The 12,034-nt window shown below is 35.4% G+C and overlaps 1 long non-coding RNA gene across 1 annotated transcript in view; it reads right to left on the reverse strand.

Moving 5' to 3' along the window:
• Positions 1 to 11,830, reverse strand: part of LOC103102853 (uncharacterized) — a 97,475-nt gene extending 85,645 nt beyond the window's left edge. The window contains exon 1 of the long non-coding RNA XR_461220.2: positions 11,665 to 11,830. This is a non-coding gene — a long non-coding RNA (uncharacterized LOC103102853). The remainder of the gene's footprint in view (positions 1 to 11,664) is intronic.
• Positions 11,831 to 12,034: the final 204 nt, after the last annotated feature.

Here is a 12,034-nt window from a genome sequence, read left to right on the forward strand (position 1 = left end):
GCTTGTGCTTCTCTGAGGAAAAGCTTCTGGATTCCCCCAAGCATTCAGTCTTTAATTAGGCACTTACCCATATACCCTGGATAACTGCCACTAGCTGAAAATAGGCCCAGATAAGTGTGTTAGTAAAGGTGTTAGAATAAGTATCTTATTAAAGGCTGGGGTGCCTAGAGGAAAAGAATTAAAAAAAAAATACCAGGAAAACTCTACTTGAGAAAGAATACCCATCTTTGCCTTTTCAGTAGTACCTAATTCAACTTTCTTTAAAAAGTCTTAGTTGGAGAGAAAAAATCAGAATATTGTTGAGACAGATCATTCAACTGATTCATAAACCCTTAATTTGAAGCTAAGGACACTTAGAGTTTTTTTTCCCCCTTCTTTTTTTAGCCTTTAGAAGTTTTCATGATAACATAACTCTGGGTCATGAAATGAGTGTTAAAACAGTGGTGGTTTGTGATTTCCCTTTTTTCACATTTTATTGTATGTCTTATATCTCCCAATATATTAAGGATAAGAATATAGAATGAACATTTTTAGTCTGGAGAAAAGAAGAGTTGGGATAGCTGTCTTCATATATTTGAAGGAATCTCATGTGGAATTCTACATTAGTGTAAGTACTTTATCTTTTCCCTAGGTAGAGAATCTCCAGAATTCTTCAAAATGAATTTTTATTTTTAATATCTAGAGCTAAAGGCCTTCATTCATTTAGGATAAGAAAGTGAGTAATATACAGGAGATGTCAAGGATCAAGTATGTTTTGAAATTACACATGAATGTATAGCCCAAGGAAGTAAAAAACAAAACTCTCCATATGTACTAAAATATTCATAGTAGCACTTTTTATAGAAAATTTTGGAAAGAAGCACTGAAAACAAAGTGGGTGCCCTTCAAATGGAGAATCATTGAACAAATTCCAATTTATTAATGTGTAAGGATTACATTTTTTGACTCAATAAGAGAGTTATAAAGTAACATTGTGGTTGCTGATTTTAAAATATAGCTTAAGTCAAAATGACTTTTAGCAGCTTTTATTTACAAAGAGGTGGAAAGAGTGAAATTGGAAATGTAGATAAAGAGACAGATTCTAAACAAGTCTAACAGTACTAAGAGTTTCTCAGGGAAGTGAAGTCTAGTTCAGCATCCTGGCAGGAGGCTTCCTCAGATCTCAATCTCCAAGTGAAATCTTGAGCCAGAAGTTCACCAGCACAGCCTCCTGTATAGCTGAGTCACTCACCCAGTAAGCCAACATTGGATCCAGGGAAAAAGTCTTCTTCAAAGCTAAGGCAGGAATCTCCAGAACCAATCTCTCCAAACACCAGGAAAGGAATGGTAGAAGGCCCTGCTCTCTACCTCCTATTGGTCTCTTTTAGGCCCCATTTTCCACATCATTACCTGTCTCTCTCATTTCTTCACAGAAACAAATTGTGGTCTTTCAGTTTGCTTATTAGTATTCCCCAGGGCTGTGCACTCCCCTTTGGAGGTGAGAGTTTTTGACTTGTGAATTCTTTTACCTAAGGGTTCAGGAGGGGTGCTTTGAGTTCTTGATTGATTGAGCTAAAGATCGTTGATGATTTCATTAAAATAGACAATGAGATAATTCTATCTTTACAAATGTAAGGAAATATATTGTGCTCTGAGAAATAGAAATTCAGAAAAACATGGACTAATAAAAAGCCAATTGAGCATAACCAGGAAAACCATAATAAAGGCAATTAATATAAGGGGAAAGATCACTAAAATGAAAGCCAGTGCTGAGTAAATGTAATAGCTGATCTTGGCACTTGGGTAGCTAGGTGGCACAGTAGATAGAGCAAAAGTCTTATAGTCAGGAAGATTCAGCTTTCTGAGTTCAAATCTGGCCTCAAACACTTGCTAACCATGTGACCTTCAACAAGTCACTTAACTTTGTTTGCCGTGGTTTCCTTATCTGTTACAGTGGAACAGAGAAGGTGATGACAAACCACACTAGTATATTTTCCAAGAAAACCTCAAATGGGTTCAGGAAGAATTAGAATAATAGCCACAATCTTTGACACTAGATATGATATGATACGATATGATATAACATAACAACATAACATAATATAATATAATATGATATGACATAATGTAATATATGACATGATATATGATATAATATAGTATAGTATAATATGATATGATATGATATAATACAATACAACATAGTATATTATAATATAACATAACATAATATCACATAACATAACATGATATAATATGATATGATATGATTATACATGATATGATATAGTAAAATATGATATAGTATAATACAAAATGATATAACACATAACATAATATTATATAATGTAACATAACATATTATCATATAATTATATATTATTGCATTATATTATTAGCATATTATTATAATTTATATTTTTATTTATATATGATATGATAGGATGCTTGTTACAGTAGTGAGGGAGTACATTATAAATACAATGTATCCACTGTTAGCTATGGTCCCTCTTTTGGTCTGATTAACTATTTTTCTCTGTTAAGAAGTGAGGGCTCAGGGGCAGCTAGGTGGCACAGTGGACAGAGAGGCAGACTTATAGACGAGATCCTGGGTTCACATCTGGTATCAGATACTTCCTGGCTGTGTGACCTTGGGCAAGACCCTCAACCCCAATTGCCTAGCCCTTCTCACTTTTTTCTTTGGAGCCGATATTTAGTGTTTATTCTAAGGCAAAAGATAATTGTTTAAAAAATGTGGGATTATTTTGGAGGAAAATGGTCTATATGCTTAGTACAATAGAAAGAACACTTGCTTTTGAATCAGAGTTTCTATATTTTAATCCAGCTCTGTCATTTTATAGTTATAAGATCTTGGAAAAGTTCCTTAACCTTCCAAGAATCAGTTCTCTAATCTGTCAAATAAAATTACTTTTAAATTCACTTCTAGCTTATGACCCAGGATCTAAAATGTCTAGTAAAAATGGCATCAAAATGCATTATTAAACCCTTACTTTATATCTTAGAATCAATACTAAGTTTTGCTTTTAAGGGAGAAGAGCAGAAGGCCTGGGCAATTGGGGTTAAGTGACATGTCCAGGGTCATACAGTTAGGAAGTATGAGACCAAATTTGAACCAAATAAGAACTCCTGTCTCTAGTCCTGTCTCTTAATCTCTGAATCACCTAGCTGCCTCTTCAAAATGTATTTTAAAAAGTAAAATAAAAGAAAACATGGATGAATTATGGAGAAGAAAAAAAAGAATATTTACATAAATAAATGCTGTTTTCCTTTAAAGCTCTTTTCATATTCTCCCTGACAAAAAACTGGAAACACTTATTTTTTCTCATTCATGCCTGTTAGTGCTTTTGTGACATGACCTGCTATGACTGAGGAAGCCACCCCACAGAGACACTTCTTAGTTCAACTGTCATGTTTGTCTTATGTGCTCGAGTTTTCAAATTATGCCAGGAAATCATCCACTGATGCTGCTGCTCAGCCCTTTCTATTGTCTCTCTGACATTTTAAGGGATCAATCAATCAATCCTTTCCACCAAGAGCCACAACATCCAGCCTGGTCTGACTCAACTGATGCTGACCAATTGTCTTTTTTAGCAAGAGGAGTGATTCTTCTTATCCCTGGAGAGGTTAACTGTCTGTGGGATTTTAAATATCAAATATTGTGGAATAATTCAGGTCCAGGAGTTTATGTCGGGAGCCAAGCAAGGGTAAAAGAAGATCAATGATTTTTTTTCAATAAATCAGTTGCTTAATCCAGGTGAGATTCTGTAGCTATGGGGTGGAGCAGCAGAGGAGATCATTATTTTTATTTAAACAAGTGAAAAGAAATCAATTTTTTAATCAAGGATCAAGCAGGACAGACTGATGGAAGGATGGATAGAGCAAACAGTAGCTATTTTTAGGCTTGAAAATCCTTCCCCCTTAGTGGTGATATGGTCCCAGTTCATTAGTTCAGCAATTACTAAAGGTAAGGGCATCCTTAAACACAGATAAGTGACCTAAATGAAATTTTGTGGGACATTGACAAAGACAGAAGACTCATTGGGAGAATTTTTCTAAAGACATTTTTTTTACCTATTACATCAATAACTAATGAAGGGCTGGTTGGCAGATTAGACTTTTCTACTTTTTATTAGTATATATACATATAAATATATATATGCTATCTGAGCCTCTCTGAGTATGTGTAGGTCTATTACTTGGGCTTAATAGTCTCCTGAGGCAAAAGATGACTTACATGAATATTAAATTTCCCAAGGAAAACTTTGAAACAAAGCACAGCACTAATTTTAATGTCAAATTTCACTTATTTTTGTGATACCAACTTTTATATAGTGATGCCTTGAAATGAATGTAATGGGCACCTTTCCAATGGAAGATTGACTAGGTAAAGAATTTCTGCATATTGAAATCTATTCCCTACTGGATGTCCATTTTTCCTTATGAAATGTGTTCATATAACAAATAACAAATACTCATGGGGAGCCTGCTATCAAATGACACATTTGCCTTTATTTCTATAGGGCTTCATACTTAAAAAGCACTTACCGATTCATAGATTTGGAGCTGGAAGCAGTCTTAGAGATGATCTAATCAATCAGTCATTCAACCAATAAACATTTATTAAGCACCTGCTATGTGCCAGCTACTTTGCTAAGCTCTGGGAATATAAAAAAGAGATGAAAGACAGCCCCTGACCTCAAGGAACTTAAAATCAAATCTATTTTTTAATATTTCAGATAAAGAAATGGAGGTTAAGGGGTAAGTTGTCAGAGTTTGAATAGAAGTCATCTGACTCCAAACCTAACATGTTTTCTACTGCATCTTTCTGCCTTTACTTTTAAACACACACAATTGACATTGATATTTAGGGTCCTCTTTTGAGGAGGAAGTAGATTTACTATCATTCTTATTTTACACAGGAGGCAATTGAGCTGGGGGGGGGGGCAATGATGACACCCATTCCCTCCATTTCTCTTTGTTTTCTCAAGGCATCTGATTTTACTTTCCTCTTATTGAAATATGAACCCTGTAGTTAACCAGTTCAAATGGATACTGCCTTTGCCATTGTGTCTTGTCATTCATCCCTTTCCACTCCCCAAACTTGGTTTACACCCATTATCCAAATTCTCCATTCCTGCTTGCTGGCTCTTTAAGACTATAAGAGGTAGGTATAGAACCTTGTTGACTGGGTCCTCTAACATTTTATGTAATGTAATTTAAATTAGGTCCTCACTTCCTTGATTATACTAACCCTTTTACACATCATTAATTGACATTTTATTACACTATCCAAAGGGACTTGTTTTAAACCTTCTATGCTCTCCTAAAACCTTCCCAACATTCCCTTCCAAATTTGTCATAGCAGAGTACCTTGCCTTATATTTCACTGAGAATGTTAAAGCCATTTCCCCTGAAGGTTCTTTCCTTTCTTATTCTCTATTTCAAAGTTCCTCAACATCACCACCACCTCCTCCCTTCTCTCCTCCTTTGCTATAATCCTGGACAATGAGGTGACCCTTTCCCTAACTAATGCCAGATCCTTCACTTGTACACTCTACTCTGAATTCATGGTCTCTCTTCCTCTTATCATTCCCATTCTCTGCCTAATTCCTAAATTCTCCCCATCTGTTGGCACCTTACCTGTTTTAACCAAACATGATGAAATCCCACTTATAAGTTCTTTTTTCCACCATAACATCAACCCTACAACTCTTCTTCACAAACTCCTAGAAAAATCTATCATCATCACCTCCATTTTTATGTATTTACTTTTACTTCTCTATCCCTTACAAACTGCTTTTAACACTATCTACAAAATAATTATTTTCTACCTGTCAAACCAAAACTTCTTGATTCCCTTTGCTGGATGATTAACTATGCACCCTTGTTATCTTTCTTCACATTCTCTCTTTTGGGGATATTATCAGCTCCTTTATATTCAACTATCATCTCTATGGAGATATCCTCAAATTGCCATTCAACTTCTTTTTGTCTGAGTTCTAATTCTACATGTTCAATACTCTATTTGATATCCTGTCTAGAATATGATATAGGCATATAGAAAAAAAAATCAGGCCCCAAACAGACCTTAATATCTTTCCTCCTCAACTCATTCTTCTTCCTAACTATTATAAGTCTGTCAAAGGCATTACCATTCTTTGGTACTCAATCTAGGAATCATATTCAACTGATCACCTTCTTTTATCCTCTTCCCCTCTTCCCATATGTGGTCAGTTGACAAATATTGCATATTTTACCTCAGCATCTCACCCATTTATTCCCTTTTCTCTATTAATCCCGTTGCTTAGATTTAGGCCTTTATTATTTCTTACATTAATCCATATTGATATTTCTAAAAATCTAACTGACTTTGTCACTCTCCTGGTGAAGCAGATCCCTTTTACAATCTAGACTGATAACTATTCTGACATTTTTTCATCTGAGCTAATGCCAGAATTGGCTTACACAGGGTCACACTGCCAATATACATAAGGACTGGAATTTGAATCGAGTACTCTCTCTATGCCTTCTTAAAGTCTTTGCAAGTATACATGCCTCTATTCTAAAAGTTTTCACTGTTTTCTCCTGAAATTGTCTCTGTGGGGTCCTGCTGACTGAATTGGTAGCTGCCTCACCTGGTCCATTATTTCAAGATCTGAACATATTAATGCTTCTTGTCCAGTTTACTATCAATGTGCATTAAGTTTATTTCAAATTTATAATTGGAAAATAACTTGAAGAACAGTTAGTCCAACAATTACAGAAATAATTTTTTATTACATACCTGATAACTCACTTCCTTTTAGTAAAATGAGGCCCAATCATACTTTTTGGGCAGTTTTAATTATTATAAAATTGGTGTTGTTTATTATTTAATTGAGTTTTATTCTCTTCCCTACCTTGTAAACCTCGCCTGCATTCATCTATTGTTACTAATTCTGCTTTATGGAGCTAAGAGAAAAAGTCTAAACCCTCTAGTATATCTCACCTCTGCTTCTATAAAAGGCACCATTATCTCTATGCCTAAAACTATTTGAAAACATTGTCAATGTTCCCTACCTCTCTGCTCCCCAACACACACATTTCCCTCTTCTTGAGGTTAAATCCCAAATTTCTTGTTCCTTAATCTGATCCTGATATGTCATATTTTCTAGCACTTAAGCATGCAATTTTCCCTCTTTGGCACATTCTTTACTTTGTCATAAATTTTCATAAAATGAAAACAATATCCTGAATAATTGTTAGACTATGATTCCATATTATATTAGAATATAGTAGGATATTTATTACATGGAATTTTATCAGAATATAATACACCCCAAACTCCTATTAGTTGCTTTACTACTATTATCATATGAGTGATTCATATCCATTCTTTGAATTGAATTAAATTAAATCAAATTTTATAGTGGGAATAAACACTGAATTTAGGTTCACATCTATTTCCTGTTTCATATAGTGTAACACTGAATAGGTCTAGATGGCCATCCATCAATGACCTATTCACCCGAAATTGAGCCATTGAGCTTTGCATCTGTCACTGAGGCAACAGCAATTGACATGGGAAGTATATGGGGAATATCACTGATTGGGGAACTTGTGAGAAGTGAAGTAGGAAGGTGGCTCCACTGTTTCTCGTTTTTCCTATGACATACTGATATTACAAAGACTTTTTCTAACAGAAGTGGAGGCGATTTAGGGCCTATTTCTGGGCCCATCATTTGGGTTGATCCATTCCTAACTCAAACTTTTATAAAGCCTGTGCACATGACATTAACCAGGCCAGGGTTAAGTACAAGAATGTGTGCAGTGTATTTATTCTCAGAAGTGCATGGCTGGTATGGCTGGGCAGTAATGAACTGCTAGTTTAGTTTACCTGAATATAAAACAGAATTAAATCACCCAGCTTGGAAAGCACAGAATTTTAAACAGAACATTTTTCAAGGGTTATACTTTCTGAGATTTGCTTCCAAGCCATGTACCTCTATTTGCTTTTTAAAAATATATAAATCTTTGATTCTTAACTTGGGAAGCATTGAGGTCTAAGACACTGAATATTTACTGAATATAAAATAAATGTTTTGAAATAAGAATGGCAAGAACTTGATGTTTTTTTAAGTGTTCCTATTGTAAAAGGTCATTTTCCCATTTTGAAACATAATTAAATATTAAAAATAACAGGAAAAAGTAATCAAGTCTCACCCAGTAAGTAACTGGAGGCGACACACATGGCATAATTTTCTAGAAATACACATTGGTAACATGAAGTCACAGAGCATAAAGTAAAAATGAAACCCTATGTTTTTGATAAAGTAATCATTTCTCAACAATTTTACATTATTCATTAGATATTCAGCAATGTTTTTGAGGGTATTAGTTTTTCCATGCAAGGTTTTAGAGAGAAAATACACTCTTTGCCCTGACTCTGGATACACCGCTTAAGATAATGGAACAAGATTTATTTTACTTTTGAAAATTAATTCCCAAATATCATTAATGCTAACTATCCATTGAGATCAAAATATACATATAGAAATGTGTATACAAATACAAAGAAATGACAGAAATAATGAACTGATATGCTGTAACATGGTGGCAAATACAGAAAATTGACTTTGAAGCCAGAGAGACTAAGGTTCAAATTTCATCCTGACACCTTCTCCCTTTAGCAACTCTCTAACATTATGTGCTGAAAATATATAGAATATATAGAAAAGCCATGGACTTGCTTTGATACACAATGTTCTTTCTCCTGGGAGTTCTTTATACCAATGAAATCATAGCTCTAGTCCTTGTGCTATTTATAAATATCAATTCTTGAAAGTATTTTCACTATTTTTATCTGTGCTGTATTAAAAAAAAAAAGCTTAGCAGATATTGATGTCTTTTGAAAGATGGAAAAATTGAAATGCAAACGACTTTGCAGTAGGCGACCTAGCCAAGATACGATAGGGTTATTACTGCTATAGTTGAAATTGGAATTCAAGGTTTCTCAACTTTAATTTGATTAGGACCAATTTAATAAACAATACGTATTCACTATGTGCAGAACACTATACTAATCCCTGGAGGAAAGAAAGTTTCCATGAGACTAAATCCTTGCATTCATTAGTTTCAATTCAAGAAGTGTTTATTAAGTTGTTATTATGGGTCACATTTGTATAATGAGATAGTGGCAAAAATTGGCCTCAGAATTAAGGTGACCTGGATTCTAATTCTACCTGACACAGGTTGGCCAGATGAATCTCTGTAGCCCTGGCAACATATTTGCAAAGTAGGTGCCAGCTGCATAGGTAGTAGAATTTTACTCTTCAAAATTCCTTATTTTGATAAAATTGTAGGTATTTTTATGTTTTAAGAGTACAAAGAAAAAAAAAACTCAGTCCTCTAGGATCTTAAATTCTATTGGGAAATTGTATACTATATTCTTATGAAACATTGAGTCTGATAGAGCCATGGTCCTCCTCCACTTTGCAAATGCAATCTTGTGGTGATTGAAGTTTAAAGCTATATGACCAATGACTATTTGTGTGTTTGTTTCAATATCCTGCTATTTCTGTTATACATCTGAAAAGTAATTGGAGCTAGGGACAAGAACTATTTTGTTGAAAAAAAAGATAATTTCCAAGATGGTGGGGGGTGCTTCTGAGAACTATTCCCCAGGAATTGGAGGTAGGCCAACAAATTGGCCACTGATAGATTTGATCATTCATTTCCAACATAGATATCATTTAAATAAGTGTCTGGTTGTGATATGTTCTGAGTTCAACTATCAACCTAAGCCAGCTGGTCCTTAGTATTATTTACATAAATTAAACATGATCAGTCACAGTTGTGAGATATAACACCTCATTCTGTGAGGCTCTAATACTGTGAAATTCTAAATTCATACTTGACTTCCACCTGCAGTTGGGGTGGAAATAAATAAATATATAAATAAGTTGTAGATGGAGTAAAACTCCAGGGAACTATTTGGAAACCATTTGAAATAATGAGGAAACATGAAGCCCAGCTAGCTTTGAAAATCCTTGTGGATTGAGCCAGAAGATGAATCTTAAATGTGGTCTGATGTTTTCCACAGATAACCAGAAAAAGAGAAACCAATCCCTCAAAAGCTTGGCTATATCAATTTTAAAAATAAAGATTATTAAAAAATATTTATTAATCAGCAAATAAGTTAAAGATAGTGTGTTACCTATATCTAGAAGTAATTTATGGTCATGAGTTCAACTGGTTCAAATTGGCCCTCACTAAATTGTGGTAATTTTTGTTTTAGCCCTTTAATATTTTGTTATTTCACTTAAATTTGTTTCCTGTGTGATCATCAAAGTTATACCTAGTAATCACAAGGATCCCCAACATTGTCCTGAATCTTCCTTTCTTTGGGTGACCTATTTATATCAGTTTCCTTTTCTATAAAAAATTAGTAATAATAGAGTAATAATAGCCCCTACATCCTAGGGGCCTTAGAAGAAACAAATGACTTGATAATTGTAATGGCTTAGCATGGTACCTGGTATAAAGTAAGCACTATATAAATGTTAGCCAATATTATTATTTTACTTTTTCACTTGATAGTCTCATCAGTTCTAATCAATTCATCTTTGCACACATGGATCCTGTAAAATGGAATTCTTTTTCTGTTTTCATTTAATGGGGGACCTGGAGGTCCTCTTACTGTAGAGATGTGTAGGGATTAACCAGCCCACGGTGACAGGAAGTAGAAACCATAGGGACAGGAAAGAGAAACCATAGAGATAGGAAGAAGAAATCATAGAGACAGGAAGTGAAGTAGAATAAACGGAGAAAAAGGTATCAGCCTCAGTTGGTCAGTCTTTTAGTTACTGACAGGGCTGGAAGTTGTGGGGAAGTTGGCTGTTGGGCATGAGTTGGTAGTTGCAGATTGGTTGCTGGTGGTGTGGGTTGGTGATTAGTTGGTGATTGGGAGATATAAATATATGTGTGTGTATACATATATATACGTATACACACAAATATCACTTTTTTATTGACTGGGAATTGTTTTAAGACTGTTCAAAGGAATTTCTTTAGGGAGTAGTGAGGGAAGAGGTGTCTTTTCATGTACCCCATCAAGTATATATATATTCATTCTGCCTGGAGAGCAGAGCTGAAGGGTGAACATCTAGACTTTCCTTAATGTGAGTTATAGGCAATTATAGGTAGATATAGGCAGTTTTAGTTAGCAATTATAGGTAGTTATAGGATAACTAGTTGTAAAAATGGAGATTTTGAACCTGTAATATTTATTGGGAAAGGAAATAGGATTGGAAAAATGGGGGATAAAGGGAGGTTTGTATGGGGTATGGAGGAGAGAGAGGAGAGAGGGTATATTGCTTGGTGAGGCAAGGGAGGGAGATGCCCCCTGCTGAGAGGAAGCCGCAGGGGTCCGATAAGGACTCTGTCCTGGAATGATTGAGCTGAAGTTCAGCTCCCTCTATGACCAGAAATGATAGTCCACTTATCTGACTGTGTATTCAAATAATATAAAGTTTAATAAGCAGTTGGAATTGGAGTTTTTTCTCAGCTTCAGACCTGAGGCCAGGCCCAGAGGCTGACAGAGGGTTTGTCCTACTCCCATCTACTCTCGTTGTTCTAATTCAGAATCTTAGCAGTACACAGAAAGCAAACATGAACAGATCTAACCTTCAGAAGAGATTGGACTTGAATCTTCAGGCTGACCCAAGAAAGAGGGCCACCACACCAGACTGGGCTGACAAGCTCCTTCCTCCTCCAACACCCAGAAGCAAGTCCCACCCGGCAGGCAGGAAGTGCTAGTCACAAGACCCCACTGCCACTCCCAGCAGGAAGGAAGTGCTAGTCACAAGACCCAACTGCCACTCCCAGTTGTCCCCTTCCCCCACAAACTGTCAGTCTTATTTCCTTTCCACAAACCCCCAACTTCAGTCCCCAGAAGTCCTTGGTATTTCCCAGAATTCCTTATAATCTCACCTGAGTCTCCACCTGGGCAAGATCACAATTAGTATTTAACTGTCAGTAACATCTCCCAAGCGCT

The sequence above is a fragment of the Monodelphis domestica genome, chromosome 2 (assembly GCF_027887165.1).
Source record: "Monodelphis domestica isolate mMonDom1 chromosome 2, mMonDom1.pri, whole genome shotgun sequence".
NCBI lineage: Eukaryota > Metazoa > Chordata > Mammalia > Didelphimorphia > Didelphidae > Monodelphis > Monodelphis domestica.